This window comes from Schistocerca piceifrons, chromosome 7 (genome assembly GCF_021461385.2).
Source record: "Schistocerca piceifrons isolate TAMUIC-IGC-003096 chromosome 7, iqSchPice1.1, whole genome shotgun sequence".
Classification (NCBI taxonomy): domain Eukaryota; kingdom Metazoa; phylum Arthropoda; class Insecta; order Orthoptera; family Acrididae; genus Schistocerca; species Schistocerca piceifrons.
Window position 1 is genome coordinate 126,916,885 of NC_060144.1, and position 19,305 is coordinate 126,936,189.

Sequence of the window (19,305 nt, forward strand, 5' to 3'; positions counted from 1 at the left end):
TAACCGATAATGGATATCACAATTTCTTTTAACACAGAATAAAATACAAACAGATACGCCCCTTCGTGACACATTTTCAAAACAGGTGACGTCACATAGGCACGCGATAACTGAAGTAGCAGAAGGGGGACCCCACTGGACCCAGACCAGAGGCGGCTAGGCCCAGAACCCACAGTAAGTGGGCGAGCTGGACGGGGTGCCGCACACAGTACACTATAATACACTGAGAAAAAGGTCTTAGAGCCCGTGCTACTATACAATTTCAGAGAAAGGGGGAGGGGGGGGAGGGACGAAAACGTCAAACATTAATTCCCCAAACGTAAAATAACTACGATGTATAAAATGATAGCCTATTTCACGAACATTGAAATAAAATAGTCAAGGGTGAATCAATAACGAATGCCCTGACGTAACCTTAAAGGACGAGGGCGAATAGCATAATACCAAGTCAGCTTAGAAATTTAAACTACACTAGTAGGTTAACATATGCTCACTGAAACTCGGGGAAGTCATTTAAATTACCCCTTAACAGGATACTGATAAACTTAAACAGTCAAGCAAGGCTACCATTTCACTGTTTACGAGTGAACAAGTAATGCATTAAGATAACACAGAACGTACAGATTCAATGTTAAGCCTGTGCTTTGAACTAACTGTAACAACGTCCACACAGCTCACTGTATCAGGCGCCTTTTGGTTGGCAAGACAACAGTTTCCGGTCATGGTGCCGATACTTGAAAAGCAAGGATCAGTATAATATGCGCACCAAAAACATGACAAGCAATTCTCACCAAATCTTTTATTAAATCCTTTACAGATCCAAATCAGGACCACACTATTCGATTCGGGTAATTTGGCCGAGTCCAGTTCCCTCACTACAAGCCAGGTTCGGTCTTGCAAACGTGTCAAACAGACCACAACCTCTGCGTCGTGCCCCAGCCTGCTCAACCACGCTCGCCTCCGATTTTCACGCGCCGCGCGGCTCTCCGGCTGTCCCTCTCTAGCGCCACACGCCCGTCGCGGCCAAAAGCCACGCCAAACTGGCGAGTCCAAAGATCACACCATTCAGACCCGATCGATCAATCGATACGAGCCGGCACGGCTCATCTTACATCTAACAAGGTAAACTTCTCATCGCACCTTCAGATTTTGCGGTAAGATGGCGCAGAGGACAGCCCGTTAAACACTGAACATAGATCAAGCATGAAAGCAGGAAGAAGGTGTACTAAAAAAAAAAAAAAAAAAAAAAACAAAACAGATAACGGTCCAGGCTTAAGTGTAATACTGAGGGCATGTAAAAACAGCCGTGAGGTAGTGGTCGTGGTTAAATAGTCAAGGTGACGCCGGCACGGTAGCTGAACGTGTCCAGTCAGAGGGTTTAGCTACCATCTGTAATGAAAAACTGAGTGAACGAATCAACGAACAACCTGAACGGGTGCCGTCGGCCGTCCTCCACGAACAAATTCAACGAACAATATAGAACAAAATGAGATAAAAGGAAAGGTGATCGACTATAAAGCGGACGAGCCGGGTTCGAACCTCCCTGATGCCGTTTATATTTATTTCTGTTTTTTCACAACATTATGAACTGTCCGTTCGGTCATTGAAATCGTCGTTCTCTTTCTGTAGTCTTGGCAGTTGTCATACTATACATTGGTTGTAAAGTACGAGTCATGTGGTAAGAATACGCTACTTTCGCAGGTAAAAAAATGGTTCAAATGGCTCTGAGCACTATGGGACTTAACAGCCGTGGTCATCAGTCCCCCACAACTTAGAACTACTTAAACCTAACTAACCTAAGGACATCACACACATCCATGCCCGAGGCAGGATTCGAGCCTGCGACCGTAGCAGTCGCGCGGTTCCGGACTGCGTGCCTAGAACCGCGAGACCACCGCGGCCGGTGTCGCAAGTAAAGGTGATGATTAGTGAGAGCAGGCGAGATACCATATAGATGTCACACAGAAATGAAAACAAGAAATTAACAGGTATACTATGTTACAAGAAAGGAATTCAAGGGTCAAAACTTCCAAAACGGAACGCAACATCAAAAACGTTAAAAACACGTGTTTGGTAGAGCACAGAGAAAGGGTGCGATTGCATAACTGTTGCCTTCATTTGTTGCAACTTATGTAGCAAATTATTGTGTTTTCATCATTTCCTTGGGAGTGGTCAAATTTCCATTCACATTCAGATGCATATGAACATCTAAATAGGGCAATGAGGCATATCTCATTCACTTACGAAGCGTACAAATTACATGGCACACGTACTGTCGGTAATGCCGTGTATGACACACCAGACGTGTTTTCCGGTGGAGGATTCGGTTGACTTGTCGCCTTGTCATCAAACGTCTGCGGTTCCCAACAGAAAGCCACTTCTTTTCAGCTGCTGACAGGGTAGTTGTGCAGAATCAACTGTCATTATAAGTCCCTTTCTTACACCTCTCTGTTACAAACGGACGTCACACCACGACACAGGCACAAATTTAAATAAAGCAAACAGCGAAAAAAAGAAAAAAGAAAAAAGTTTTCGGCGCAAGGGAGGTTTGAACACGGATCACCCACTTGGCAGACCAACACCACGGGAAAAATTTCATTTTGTTCGTTACATTTTTTGGGGGCGGACGTCCCATGACACCCGTTCAATTTCATCGTTGATCCATTCTTTCCGTTTTTCCATTACGGAGGGTAGATAGCCCTCTGACCGAACAAGCTAAGCTGCCGTGCCGGCATGACTTCTTATCCACGACCGCATTTCTCTTTGAGATTCTTCTATATTGTACTTGGTGTCCTTGGACCGTTCACTGTTTCTATGTATTTTGTTTTTTTCCGGATTCAGTACAACTTCCTGTACTCTTGCTTGATCTATGTTCAGTTTTTGAAGGGCTATCCATTGGGCCCTGTTGCCACTAAATCTGGGAGGGGGGCGGGGGGTGCGATGGGGAGATTCCCTTGTTAGCAGATATTCACTGCCAGTGAACACTACAATATGTACAGTACACGAGCAATAAAAGGATGTCGTGTTGATGTCGACCACCTTAGATAACTTTTCTTCTTCTTCTTTTGACTTTCACAGATTGGACCAATCTACCTGTTCTGTCTTCAGTTCCATCTTTTAACTGGCTATCTAATGTCCCATTTTCCTTTGTGTTTGTGTTGTAAGATCGTCTTTGGCATCCTTTCTTCTTCTATTCGTTCCAGATGTTCCTTCCACTTCGGTTCATCTTATTCTACATAGTCGTTCACGGCAAAAATGTTCCGTTCTTGTCTAATGTTCTCACTAGAAATCCTGTCCAACTCAATATTGCCTTTGACTGCAAGCATAATACCGTTTCACCCGCCTTGAAACTTTCTCCTCATAACCAAGGTCTCATTGTCATGCAGTAGAACAGCTGCAGCCATCACCTTATTTGTTTCTCTTCGTGTACTTTTTAATGCTCTGCTTTATAGTGCCACATACAATGACATGACCAATGTCACGAGACAGCGATTAGCACATACACAGATGATGGTAGTATCGGGTACGCAAAGTTTAAAAGGGCGGTGCATTGGCAGAGCTGATTCATGCAAAAAGGTTTTCGACGTGATTACTGTCATACGACGGGAATTAATACACTTTGAGCGCGGAAAGGTAGTTGGAGATAGACGCACGGGACATTCCGTTTTGGAAATAAGTAGCGAATTCAGTATTCCGAGATCCACAGTGTCAAATGGCTTCAAATGGCTCTGAGCACTATGGGACCTAACATCTGAGGTCATCAGTCCCCTAGAACTTAGAACTACTTAAACCTAACTAACCTAAGGACATCACACACGTCCATGCCCGAGGCAGGATTCGAACCTGCGACCGTAGCGTCGCGCTGTTCCAGACCGAAGCGCCTAGAACCGCTTGGCCACAGCGGCCGGCCCACAGTGTCAGAAGTGGAGAATACCAAATTTCGAGCATTACGTCTCACCAGGGACAACGCAGTGGCTGCCTGCCTTCACTTAACGATCAAAAGCAGTGGCATTTGCGTAGAGTCGTTAGTCGTTACAGACAAGCAAGACTGCGTGTAACAATCGCAGCAATCATATGCCTTGGGACACTGCGTCAAAATTTGGCGTTAATCGGCCATAGCTATAGACGACCGACGCGAGTGCCTTTGCGAATACCACGGCATCGCCTGCGGCGCCTCTCCTTGGATCGTGACCATGTCGGTTGGAACCTGGGCAAATGGAAACCCGTGGCCTGACCAGATGGGGTCAATTTCTTGGTAAGAGCTGATGGTAGGGCTCGAGTATGACGCAGACCCCACGACGCCATGGACCCAAGTTGTCAACTAGGCACTGTGGTGGTGGCTCCATAATGGTGTGGGCTGTATTGACATGGAATGGACTGGGTCCTCTGGTCCAACTGAACCGATGGTTGAGTGAAAATGGTTATGTCCGGCTACTTGGAGACTATTTGCAGCCATTCATGGATTTCATGTTCGAAACAACTATGGAATTTTTATGGATACCCAACGCGTCATGTGACCAGGCATCAATTCTTCGCGATTAGTTTGAAGAACTTTCTGGACAGTCGAACAAATGATCTGGTCGCCCAGATCGGCTGACATGAATCCCATCGAACACTTGTGGAACATATTCGAGAGATCAATTCGTGCACAAGACACTTCACTGGCAACTCTTTCGCAGTTATGGACGGCGATAGAGGCAGCATGCCACAGTATTTCTGAAGAGTACTTCTAACGACTTGTCGAGACCGTGCCACGTCGGGCTGCCGCACTGAGACTGTAAAACGAGGCCCGACACGATATTAGGACGTATCCCACGACTTTCGTCACCTCAGTGTATACCTTGGTATCCTTATCTTCATTAAAAGTAATAAATTTTTCTAGGTAATTGAGGTTCTGAACTTCCAAAGATAAAAGTCCAGAGGTGGCAGGAGCCGACGCAGTAGGACAGTCCACTGTTCTCCCTCGACCAATCTATCTGGTAGGACACCTTCGGTAAAGAACAGGCCCGCACACCAGGCGTTACGTGGAAGACAATCAGTTGTAGCGGCACTTCATCAAGAAGAGGAGGAAGAATTCATGTGAGAGAGTTGGCATACAAGTTGCCATTTACGCTGCCGTTGATGAATTAAGGCCAAGGCGTTACGTGGAAGACAATCAGTTGTAGCGGCACTTCATCCAGAGGAGGAGGAAGAATTCATGTGAGAGAGTTGGCATACAAGTTGCCATTTACGCTGCCGTTGATGAATTAAGGCCAGTAAATATGGTACCAGGCATTCCACAACAAGGTGTTAACTCTCCGTTGACGATCGTATTCAATCTGTCAAATTGTTGGTTTTCGATGGTCCAGCAACGCTTGTCCTTTGTACTCGTATTTACCTGTCCTTCGTTTGAGAAGGATTTTTCTCGCCAAAAAGGATACAGGAGACGAACTTCAGGTTGGCGAGGTTTTGCATCTGTGTCTACTGACAGTGCTGTACACGATCCCGGAAATCATTCCCCATGTAATTCTTGATGTAAGTGTGCATGGAAAATGGAAATGTCGTGTGGCTAGGGCCTTCCGTCGGGTAGACCGGTCGCCTGGTGCAAGTCTTTTGAGTTGATACCACTTCGGCGACTTGCTTGTCGATGGGGACGAGATGATGATGAAGCAAATGATGAGGTGTTACAATGCGATACATACTGGTTTTAGAAATGCCAGTGTCCTGTTCAAGCTGAAGTGCAGTTAGGTGTGGATTCACTGCAGCAGTAAAGAGTTGAAACCTCCCCTTTGCAAAGTTTGTAAGTAGGCTGTTTAGGTTTTTATATTGGTAACGCCACGTAGCGCTCTGTATGAAAATCACTGGCTGTGCTGTTGTTGGCTATTGTAGTGTTGGGCTGTTGGCTGTTAACAGTGCGTAGCGTTGCGCAGTTGGAGGTGAGCCGCCAGCAGTGGCGGATGTGGGGAGAGAGATGGCGGAATTTTGAGAGCGGACGATCTGGACGTGTGTCCAACAGAAACAGTAAATTTGTAATATTGGATATCATGAACTGATATATATACATATACACTCCTGGAAATTGAAATAAGAACACCGTGAATTCATTGTCCCAGGAAGGGGAAACTTTATTGACACATTCTTGGGGTCAGATACATCACATGATCACACTGACAGAACCACAGGCACATAGACACAGGCAACAGAGCATGCACAATGTCGGCACTAGTACAGTGTATATCCACCTTTCGCAGCAATGCAGGCTGCTATTCTCCCATGGAGACGATCGTAGAGATGCTGGATGTAGTCCTGTGGAACGGCTTGCCATGCCATTTCCACCTGGCGCCTCAGTTGGACCAGCGTTCGTGCTGGACGTGCAGACCGGGTGAGACGACGCTTCATCCAGTCCCAAACATGCTCAATGGGGGACAGATCCGGAGATCTTGCTGGCCAGGGTAGTTGACTTACACCTTCTAGAGCACGTTGGGTGGCACGGGATACATGCGGACGTGCATTGTCCTGTTGGAACAGCAAGTTACCTTGCCGATCTAGGAATGGTAGAACGATGGGTTCGATGACGGTTTGGATGTACCGTGCACTATTCAGTGTCCCCTCGACGATCACCAGTGGTGTACAGCCAGTGTAGGAGATCGCTCCCCACACCATGATGCCGGGTGTTGGCCCTGTGTGCCTCGGTCGTATGCAGTCCTGATTGTGGCGCTCACCTGCACGGCGCCCTAATTTGCTGGGAAGTGTCAGTGGGGTCCCCTACGGCACTGCGTAGGATCCTACGGTCTTGGCGTGCATCCGTGCGTCGCTGCGGTCCGGTCCCAGGTCGACGGGCACGTGCACCTTCCGCCGACCACTGGCGACAACATCGATGTACTGTGGAGACCTCACGCCCCACGTGTTGAGCAATTTGGCGGTACGTCCACCCGGCCTCCCGCATGCCCACTATATGCCCTCGCTCAAAGTCCGTCAACTGCACATACGGTTCACGTCCACGCTGTCGCGGCATGCTGCCAGTGTTAAAGACTGCGATGGAGCTCCGTATGCCACGGCAAACTGGCTGACACTGACGGCGGCGGTGCACAAACGCTGCGCAGCTAGCGCCATTCGACGGCCAACACCGCGGTTCCTGGTGTGTCCGCTGTGCCGTGCGTGTGATCATTGCTTGTACAGCCCTCTCGCAGTGTCCGGAGCAAGTATGGTGGGTCTGACACACCGGTGTCAATGTGTTCTTTTTTCCATTTCCAGGAGTGTATATTATGACTTTTGAACACTATTAAGGTAAATACATTGTTTGGTCTCTATTAAAATCTTTCATTTGCTAACTATCCCTATCAGTAGTTAGTGCCCTCAGTAGTTTGAATCTTTTATTTAGCTGGCAGTAGTGGCGCTCGCTATATTGCAGTAGTTCGAGTAACGAAGATTTTTGTGAGGTACGTGATTTGTGAAACGTATAGGTTGGGTTAATCAGGGCCATTCTCTTGTGGGGATTATTGAAAGTCAGATTGCATTGCGCTAAAAAATATTGTGTGTCAGTTTAATCACAGTCATGTATAATTTTTCTAAGGGGACGTTTCATATGTCGACCCTTAGCCGAGGATACCTCACTGGAATCTTCTGATTTTTTCTTGTAGTTTGTGTAATTAGTGTAGCTTTTGTTTATTGATAGCGCGTAATTGTAGAGAGAATCTCCTTTGTAATTGCAGGCTTTCATCGTTGTACAGTAAAACAGTTGTGGCATGCATGTAGATTTGCACCAAGTATTTCGCAGCTGCGCTTGCAATTAACTAGATATTATTTTCAGTGCTATGTTAATGTGTTCTCTTATTTTTTCTCTTCAAATTGTGCTTTTCTGTGTTATCGTGTGAAATATTGTGACAATAATGGCGTGTGAAAAACTTAACACTAGGCTCCAAAGTAAACTGAGAAATAATAGTGACGACGATCGTAGCTTATCAGCACCACTGTGTAATGAATTAACAGACATTCGAAGTAGTAATTTGGTAATTGTGCATAGGGAAATGGAGCGGGCGGCAAATAATGGTGTAGACAGTGAAACAAGTAGTGAACAGGGAAGCATTATCGATCGATCGGTCGGCAACAGCTCGCCTCAGGAATCGAAATGACAGAAAACAATATTGCAAATACTGTAGACTCAGGTTTTGGGACCTCACCGTATTCTCAAATGAGTCAAGATACATTTTCTGCTTGTCAAAATGTGAATGTTGCCGGTGAAAATGCACTGCCAAAAAGCATAGAGAAACAGATTCCAGACACTAATACATTATTATTGGAATTAATGCAACAAATGGAACAAAATCAGAGACAAACACAGCAAAAGCTTCAAAAGTTAGACACAATGGAACAAAATCTTCGGAAGTTAGACACCACGCGTGAACAAACACGTGTTTGAGTTACATAACATTGAATCGAAATGTCAAAAAGTCTGTAATGACGTAAAAACACAAATTTGTGAGCATTTTCAAGCTATTTTTTCGCGGCATGAAAATGCATTACAGAATCACGAAGCAGCCATAAAAGAAGTGCAAACTATTGTTCATGAAAATCATGAGACCTTGCAAGCTAAAATTGACTCAGTTGCATCTACCGATTCGGTTACACAACTTGCAAAAACTCTGGAAAACTTAAAGGACACAGTAGATACTCTGAAAATTGGTTCAGAAAGACACATGGAGAAATTAGTTCATTATCAGAGAAAGTAGTTGAACTTTCGGTTTAGCTAAATAATTTATCTACGAAGGTAGATGATAATTTGAATGACACAAAATCGGTAGTCTTTAATGACACAGAGGAGTGCGAACAAATTAGGAAATTCAAACAAAATCAGAATCAAATTAATACGCAACACCAGAGAAATCTGGGAGGTACAAGATCAGCTGACACAGGCAATACAAGAATTACGTATTTCAGAGGACACTCGCGCTTCAATACGGGAAGAGGAACATAGAAATACACAACAGCCACAAAATAATAACACGGGGTACTTCGGAAATTATGAAAGAAATTGGCAAGGTACACCGAATTTTGAGATGGAACCGCCGAAACGAAGTAACAATGACCGATATGCGACTCGCCGACATGATGATTTTGACTATAAGCTGTTTATTACTACACGTAAATTCAAAACATTTAAGAATTCCGGCAACGACATTCATCCACAAGCGTGGCTTCATCAATTCTATCATTGTTTTCCTCCCAACTGGTAATTGGAGCACAGATTAGAATTTATGTGTGGCTATTTAGAGAATGAACCAGCTGTAAGAATGCGATCGGTCAATCACGATTGCCATAGTGAAGGAGAATTTTATCATGCCTTCCTCTCAGCATATTGGTCTCAAGCTACACAAGACCGAGTAAAACATAATGATGAAACATTTCGAACAATCTGAATTTTCCAGTCTTGTGAAATATTTTGAAGACATGTTGCACAAAAATCAGTACCTGTCAAACCCATACAGCCCCTCAGAACTCATCCGCATTTGCTTAATCAAACTACCTGAACATTTACGACATATTATTTTGGCAGGACGTTGCAAAGACGACATTGACGCTTTTCAGGGACTCTTACAAAAATTAGAAATTGACACTGACAATCGCGGAACGCGAAAACAGGAACACAACAATTACAGGTCACATCTGTCACATTTCCGTGATGAAAGAAATAATAACTGGACACAAGGCTATTCTCACAACACAAATCCTGACCAAAACAGACACCACCCGTATGACAACCGTTGGCAGAGTAGTAATAATTACAGGGAAAGATCACCTCTCCGCGGTAGTGACTATCACAGAGGCAATCAAAGAAACAGACAATATGGGAACCAAAATAATTATTATCAAGGGAGACAAAATAACTTTAGACGCAATGGTCCAGCGCGCAGTTACGATTCAGGGAGAAATTATCCACCACATGACCGACAAAAAAGAAACTATGGAATCTACCAACATGACGACAGACGATATGATCGTAACGACAGACCTGAATTGCATCAGAACTGGCGGGATTCAAACAGGGCAGGGCCCTCTCGACAAGGTGAATTTGTAGAAGTTAGGTCTCCAAATCCCAATAAAGACGCGCGCCATCAAAGAGACAATAGGCAATGACTCATACCGCTGGCAGCCACAAAACGTACTTATGAAACTGACGATGCAGCTACCGTAGCTAGTAATTACGTAAAAATGGAAGACATTAGGGACATCTTACTCCAGGAACACAACGTAAAACATGACAATATTGCATATCCTGTGATTCACATTACAGTAAATGACGTAAAATTTATGGCAGTACTTGACTCTGGTAGTCCCATTCAAGTAATTAGTGAAACAGCTTTTAGCAAATGCAACAAATCGAACGATTGCCCCACACTTACGTTATGTAAGATTGAATTACAAGGTGCAATCTTTGGAAAAAGTGTAGATGTGCGCCAACAAACCAACTTAGAATTCTTTTGTCAAAGCCACAGCTTCTCTATGAACTTTCTTATTGTTCCATTATTGTAGACGGAAATTCATTTTTGAATGAATACAAAGCAATCTTAAATTTTTACGATGCTGAAATAAGTTTAGAGAAAGAAGGTAAGTCAATAGCTTTGAAATTTGGCTCTCAAACCATGATGAAGAAATTAATCGGCTTTACCTCCTGTTAGACAACAGTCCGGAATTTTCGACGAAACTTGACACTAACAATCACTCTGCAAGTACTGACAGGGATGATATCGATGGCATATTTGATACTAATGAGTTAGTTCAGAATAAAATTCAAACAATTGAGAATTGTAATGACACTGATAGGCAGGACCTTTTTGAGATTTTACAAGCACATTCCACAGTTTTTACTCACAAAACAGGAACAATCAAGGGATTTCAATATCAATTTCGTGTTCATGAGCATACTAAATTTTGTGTTAGACCATACGTAATTCCGGCACATTATAGGGACCGTGTTAGAACAGAAATACAATCTGTGCTTGACGAGGGCATTATTGAGCCTGCAGTAAGCTCATACAACAATCGATTACATGTTGTTGAGAAGAAAAATGGATCGATCAGGCTTGTCTTAGATTCGAGACAAATCAGTACTATGACCATTCCTGAAACAGACAGGCCGCAAACGGTGGAAGAACTTCTTCAAAATTTTAATGGTGTAAAAGTGTTGTCTTCTATTGATCTCAGATCCAGCTTTTATCAGATCGAACTTCATCCAGAATGTAGAAAATACACAGCTTTCCTTTGTTTCAGCGTTTGTTATCAGTTTCGGAAACTTCCTTTTGGTTTGAACATTTCTTCGGTAGCATTCATTCGCGGGTTAAATTCCATATTACCTGAGTTCTTAAAACGTCACATCACCTTATATGTGGAGGATATTCTGATAGCAGAAGCCTCATGGGAACAACATAATCGCATCCTCAACAGCGTGTTACATAATTTTGCAGAATCTGGAATTGGAAAAATCTGAGTTCGGTAGGACAAAGGTGAAGTTTCTGGGACATATTATTTCTTCTGAAGGCATTCAGCCGGATCCTGAAAAGTTTGAAGCAATCAGAGCCATTCCAGTTCAATCCACAAAAAAACAAGTCCGCAGATTTCTAGGTCTCGTAAACTTTTACCGTCGTTTTCTGAACATGCAAATTCTAGTTACACCAAAACTTTGTTCTCTCACTGGAAAAAATACAATTTGGAACTGGGACGAACAAGCACAGCTGGAATTCAATTATTTGAAAGAATCGCTACTTAACGCGCCAATACTAGCTCATCCAGATCTGTCACAAGATTTCTGACATAGCACGGATTCTTCTAAAGTCGGTCTTGGTGCCCATTTATTACAAGAAGCCACAGAAAATGACGCTACTGTTCAGAAAACCATTGCTTTTGCTAGCCAAGTGCTAACAAAATCTGAAAAAAATTATTCCGTTACTGAATTAGAAGCTTTAGCTATCGTTTGGGCATTTAACAAATTCCGTTTCTTTCTTTCTGGTAAGCACGTAAAAGTATACAGTGATCATCGTGCATTACAATTTCTTATGTCTTCAAAATTAAATCATGACAGGTTAAAACGTTGGGCATTGTTTCTGCAAGAATTCCACTTCACAATAGTCTACATTCCCGGCAAGGAGAACATTGTTGCGGACGCACTGTCACGCGCACCGGCTGGGCTTGAGAAAATTAACGCAGAAGGCAACCTCTAGAAAAATTTCAGTAATCTTTACATTCAGAAAGTCGCCTTTGAAAACTTCATCACCACCTCTTTAAAGGACATTGCTCATGAACAAGATAAAGATCCGATTTGGAAAGACATCCGAAGTATATGGCATGAAAAGCCACACACTCAGTTTCGGCATTATTATCTGGTTAGAAACAACATACTCTTCAAACGCTGCACTGTTGATGACAAGGTATGGGTACTTCGCATTCCAGATGATTTTGTTAATAAGCTCATTTGGTACATTCATTTCAGCTACGCACATTTTGATCCACGAAGATGTTATTATATTCTTCGAACGACTTGTTATTTTAACAATATGGAAAAGAGAATTCGAAGAGTCTTGTCTATTTGTAAACTTTGTCAAAAGGCCAAGGCCGGCCGGAGTGGCCGTGCGGTTCTAGGCGCTACAGTCTGGAGCCGAGCGATCGCTACGGTCGCAGGTTCGAATCCTGCCTCGGGCATGGATGTGTGTGATGTCCTTAGGTTAGTTAGGTTTAATTAGTTCTAAGTTCTAGGCGACTGATAACCTCAGAAGTTAAGTCGCATAGTGCTCAGAGCCATTTGAACCATCAAAAGTGCTCCGTTGTTTCCTATCATCTAAATTAAAAGAATTTGCTGCTGTTGATCTCTTGGGACCCCTTGTCAGAACATCGAACGGATTTTCGTACGTTCTAGTCGCTGTTGAACCTTCTTCAAAATTAGTTTCTTTCACTCCGTTACGTAAAGCCAGTGGACGGTCTGTATCCAACGCCTTTGTTAAAAATTTCTTATGTGAAGTTGGCCACGTTGCTAAAGTCATTTCAGATAACGGATCGCAATTCAGATCTGCTGTTTGGTCACGCATGCTTCGGAATCATAAAATCAAACCTGTTTTTATTTCATTGACTCACCACATTGTAACCCCTCCGAACGGATTATGAAAGAAATCAATAAGCTTTGCAGACTTTATTGTCACAGAAAGCATCAGCATTGGGACAGATATTTACACTTATTTGAAAATGTGTTGAATGAAATGCCTCATGACTCCACTGCTTTACCACCTACTCTTGTATTGAAGAACGAAGAACCACCGAACAGAATCAGAGAGCTTGTGCCTTGCCCGAATACACGTAAACTTCGACACAAAGACATAATTGATTTGCGCTACTTTGTCGAAAGTCGACATGTTGAGAAACGTGGCTGTTGTACTTAAGGTTTATAATTTATATAAAGAACAGCTACCAGCCACATGTATGGTTTATAAAGGTTTATTATCTTCAGACCATGACCGGTTTCGGATTTTTCTTTACAAATCCATCTTCAGATGGCAAATTACAAGCGTTCTTAGTTGGACCTAATTTTGTTTGTGTTATTCGTTTGCTGCACTGGGAAAGGAAAGAAATATTTTTGTTGTCATATCGGTAATGGCATTTTTACGAAAGATTTACTTCTTTTACAAGATTGCATAATGAAAACATGTGCATTGCATTTTATGTCATATATTAGAATTTATCTCCTACTATTGTAACAACTAATTAGTAATACACATTAATTCTGTACTACATATAATGTTTGTAATCTTATTTGTATGTAATTTTATTTATTCTGTTTTAGATTAATTTCATACAATAGCAAAGAGATATTTTACTGTACCCATATCGACTATACAGCATCTGTAAGTTAACATCGTTATGACTGTAAGCTCTTTGCAAATATTGTTTTCGTTTGTAATGTTAAGCTGGGCCACGTTTTGTAAACGTTATTCGTGTGTGCTGCGTGTGTTATTAAGATGATGAGGTTGAAAGTGACGTCCATGACTGGAATAGCACTCACATAGTGCATATTGGAAAGTGTATTAACCTTGCGTTCGAAAACATAAAGGCACGAATATTTTGTCAGGCAGAACTACACAGCTCGTAAGTACACTAACCTGCAAGTTTACTAATGTTTATAAAAACCACCTCATGAGCAATTAGATCTTGTAAAAGAAGTAAATCTTTCGTAAAAATACCGTTACCGATATGACAAAAAAAAATTTTCTTTCCTTTCCCAGTGCAGCAAACGAATAACACAAACAAAACTAGGTCCAACTAAGAAAGCTTGTAATCTGCCATCTGCAGATGGATTTGTAAAGAAAAATCCGAAACCGGTCATGGTCTGAAGATAATTAACCTTTATAAAGTATACATGTGGCTGGTAGCTGTTCTTTATATAAATTATAAACCATAATTGATTTGGCTATTAAAAATATAAAATCTGCAGCAGACAAAAGGAGAAAACTACATGGTAAAGCAAATGCAAAGAAATTATATATTGGTCAGAAAGTTCTCATTAAAGCTCATTCATTGTCACATAAGAAGAAACACTTAAGTCACAAATTCTTTCTAGTTTACAATGAACCTTACAGAATCCGACGTATACCACATGATAATTGCGTAGAAGTTGAAAATCTGCGTACTAGGAAGAGTTAAGGTTTACACCACATTTCACATGTAAAACAGTTTATTGAAAGATAATCTGCTTTTTAACTTTGTCTTTGCCATATAACTTTTCACTTTACATTACTAATATGCTTTGTCACACTTAGAATCTGTTAACATGCAACAATGTTTGAAGTTAAATATCCAGTCAAGAACCAAGAGAACTTATTTAAACAGAAATTACGAATGCATTGTTATAGTGAACAGGCGTCACAGTGTTATTGTGTGTGTACATTCTTGCTTGTTAGTTGCACGATTAAGTAACGACTATAAGGCTTACATACTTAGAACATATACTGGAACTGCTAATGAGATTTTAATGCAACATTTTGGATTGCTTGAAAATACATTCTGGATTTAAAGTACTTTCTGTGATTTTCCAGATGACACAGTGGTTAGTTTATGTGACAGCTACACGATTTTATCACGACGCTTATAATGAGTGACAATTTACAATGTTGCTTTTGCGGTGTTTCTGTTTTATATCTACACAGTTTTTCTGTATTATTCTGGAAGGTAAAACATGTTTTAGTAGTAACTTTTGTGGTATAGATACAATGAGACAGCCGTTTCCGTAGCACAACAATACATTACAGCACAGTACTTTCTTCATCACGGCAATAAGCGTAATAACTAAGATATCTATACGCAAAGCATTTCACTTTCGTTTATCATGAGGTAAGTACATTGACTTCTGCAGAACTTAGCTTTAGGAGGACGATAACTACAACACTTCCACAGAGATTATCTTACAGCAAGACGCATATTTAGCGCTACAGGACACGTATTTGAGTGATTAATTTTGTACTTAAAACATTTATTTTTAAAGATTTTTGAATTACAATGGTACAAAGGTTTTCCGTGATACATTTCATTCCATTGCTGTAATCTGTAGCACCTGAGGGTATAATTACATTAATCCTCAGGGGGTACATGCTTACTTTGTGTACCATGTGTTTGGCAAGCACAAGGAGCCCTAGCTAATATGGTATTTGCTTACACAACTTTACACATCGGTACCATATTTCTCTAACACATAAATTACACAGCTATCTGATCATTTAACTGAGAGAGACAAACTTTTCTTTTACTACATCAGTGACAGATGTTTACGCAATTACACAGTTGGATAACTTCACACTCACGAAATTGTATTTTGTCTGTACTTTGTGAACTGTTCATACTTTTTCGGAACCATTGTGATACTATGAGAGCTTTGAATGATGTATTTGGTAAGGGATCAATATTTTTGAAGTAAGTTTGAGGTAGATGACTTTATTGAAGGTCTTGAAATTATTGAAAGAAGCTGCAACGATTCTGAGATGGGATTGATCTGTTATGATGTTATTATTACGATGACAATGTGTATTATGCTGTTGAGGTATGTTTATGATCAATAAGCTGAGAATCGTACTTTAAGAGTTATGAAATGTGTGTAAATGCGTCAATGAATCACAATGCAGGTGAAAATTTTTTGCACACTGTTATATTCATAGGATTTTCTTTCTACACATTTGCAACGCAAATTCTCGACCTGTGAAATTTTTTATATGAGACTGTCACTGTAAGGCAAACTGGTGTCGTAAATATTTTGGTAAGAAAGTTAAGTGACCTTCACGTAATGCGTCGTGGGCACCCAGCTGCGCGAAAGTCACTTGGAAAAAAACCATTAGTGTGTGCCTTTCAGAGGCACAGGTGGATAAAAAAGGATGCCATTATCCTCGCTATTGACACTTCTTTGTAGAAAGCATCACAAATACTTGAAAACATATGATTATACTGTGGAGCTCTTAATTTATGATATTTACTAAAATGACTAATGAAATGATGAGAAACATTTTACATCTATTGTCTTTCTAGTTGAGAGTTTGCTCATTTTGTTTAATATCTAGTTTTTAGCTACACTGCAGCATTGGTGAAAATAAAATTTTATAGATGTACTAATATAGATATTTTATGCCTACAGATCCAGTAAATAATAACTTTATGATCTACTTAAAAAAATGAAGGAATACAAAAAGACATTTCACAGGAATTGCATACATAATTTTTTTTTCAACTACTTGGTAATATTTTTCGTAGAATAAGTTGTGGTGCACCACTTTAATTACATAGACATTAAGATGTGAATATACGTTTCCCTTATCTGCATTGTTGTCTTTAGTGTACTACTTTTTTCTGCTTGTGGGTTTGTCATGTTTAGATATTAGTTATTGCATTTGCTGCTGCTGTTTTCCAGGCATAGGGCTACTAAATTTCACTTTGTATTACTCTTTTAAGCTAACTTTACTACTTATTTATTTTTCTTGTTGGTGCACATTAGTTATAATGTTGCATTTTCTTTGCTAATTTTTATTTATTGCTGTTTGCTTTGCCAATTTGCATTTTTTTTTCATTGCTGTTATGTGCTGCTGCATTGCCTCTTCCCTTGGTTTATGCATCTGAGCTCAGTAGATTTAAGTTAGCTTAAGAGGGGGTAGACTATATAAGAGAATGAGTTGCAATGAATTGGAAGAAATGCATTGAGAAGTTATACGAAAAAAAGTACAGAAAGCAGGTATAGATAGGACTTTTTGTAAATAATGAAGAACGAAGGGAGATCTCTGAGAAGTAAAGAAAGTTTTGTTTGTAAAATACTGCAGTAAAACAAACGCTGTCCTTTCCTTGTGTTATCCCACTATGTGTTTGTGTACCCTTGGGTATTTGTGTTCTTCCTGTCTTTATGTATTTATTTGATGAGAGTTACATTGTAAAATTTTTCTGATAATATGTTATTTACTTTGTAAAGACGTTTAGACATTATTTATTCTGTTTTGTTTTAATGCTCATGTGTGAAGTTGATGTTTCTTTTATGTATTTACTTATGTCATAATTCCTGTAACACTGATGTATATATTTATTTCTGTTCTTTTGTAAAGCCCCTATTACTACAAATGTTATCTGTATTTTTATGTTCTTTAGTGATGTATTTTGTACCTTTGTTATTGTATTCTCATGTTATAAAATTGTAATTGACAGCAGTTCATCAAATTAAGTAACTTGTAAGTTACATTTCACTGCCCACGTTTCTGTTGGTCATAGTATTGCACAATATGTGAAAAAAAACGTGGACTGTTAGTGTTTGCATGTGTGTTAATAATTCAGCAAGGTACTGGTTAACAGCATTGCTGGTTCTAAGAACATACCAAAAAGTTTTTGAGTGCACAAGTGGTGGTTTATGGACTTGCTATATTGTCAACAAGACTCTTCGATGATGATTGTGCAACTGCACAGTCGCAACAGATGGCTGTTGGCCGTCTCTACCAGGACTACAGTGGGTCTGCATCTTTGATGGCCCTCCAATACCATTATTTCTACAAGGACTGCAGTGGGTCTGTACCTTTGATGACCCACCAATACTATTATTTCTACAAGGACTGCAGTGGGTCTGCATCTTTGATGGCCTACCAGTACCATTATTTCTACAAGGACTGCAGTGGGTCTGCACATCTGGTGGCCCACCAATACTGTAATCTCTACCAGGACTACAGTGGGTCTGCTCTGTGATGACCTACCTGCCAATATACTTCAAAACTTCGACTGACTCTGTTGTGGCTTTGCTCTGTTGTGACCCATTACCTGTCTGCATGTCAAGAGTCAGCACTGTCTTTCCGTTGGAAGGACAACACTACTTCTTCAAGACTGCGTGGAAATCCACTACTTCCGTGTGCATTTTGTTTTACTGCTCAGACTTTGAGAAAAACAACTGCTATTTTACTGTGATCAACGATCAGGACTGTCTTTATGGACTGTGAGAAAATTTTAGCTTTTGACCAACATTGTATCGATAAGTGTGTGCATTTGATTTCTTTGTTATTGTAATTGTGAAAATTTTTTTCAAATCTGTATTGGCCACTGCCCATCACAATTTGCAAAATTTTTTGTGGGGAGCATGGCGGCTATGTAAGTAGCCTGTTTAGGTTTTTATATTGGTAACGCCACGTAGCGCTCTGTATGGAAATCACTGGCTGTGCTGTGTGCAGTCTGTGGCTGGTTAGCATTGTTGTTGGCTATTGTAGTGTTGGGCTGTTGGCTGTTAACAGTGCGTAGCGTTGCGCAGTTGGAGGTGAGCCGCCAGCAGTGGCAGATGTGGGGGGAGAGATGGCGGAATTTTGAGAGCGGACGATCTGGACGTGTGTCCATCAGAGACAGTAAATTTGTAATATTGGATATCATGAACTGATATATATACATATATATATTGACTTTTGTACACTATTAAGGTAAATACATTGTTTGTTGTCTATCAAAATCTTTCCTTTGCTAATTATGCCTATCAGTAGTTAGTGCCTTCAGTAGTTTGAATCTTTTATTTAGCTGGGCATTAGTGGCGCTCGGTGTATTGCAGTAGTTCGAGTAACGAAGATTTTTTTGAGGTAAGTGATTTGTGAAACGTATAGGTTAATTTAGTCAGGGCCATTCTCTTGTAGGGATTATTGAAAGTCAGATTGAGTTGCGCTAAAAAATATTGTGTGTCAGTTTAAGCACAGTCATGTATAATTTTTCTAAGGGGACGTTTCAAGTTTCGCAACAAGAGAAAAAAATCCGTGTTGCAGATGGATTCTACTCAGCATACAGCTCTCTGTAAAGTTCCTC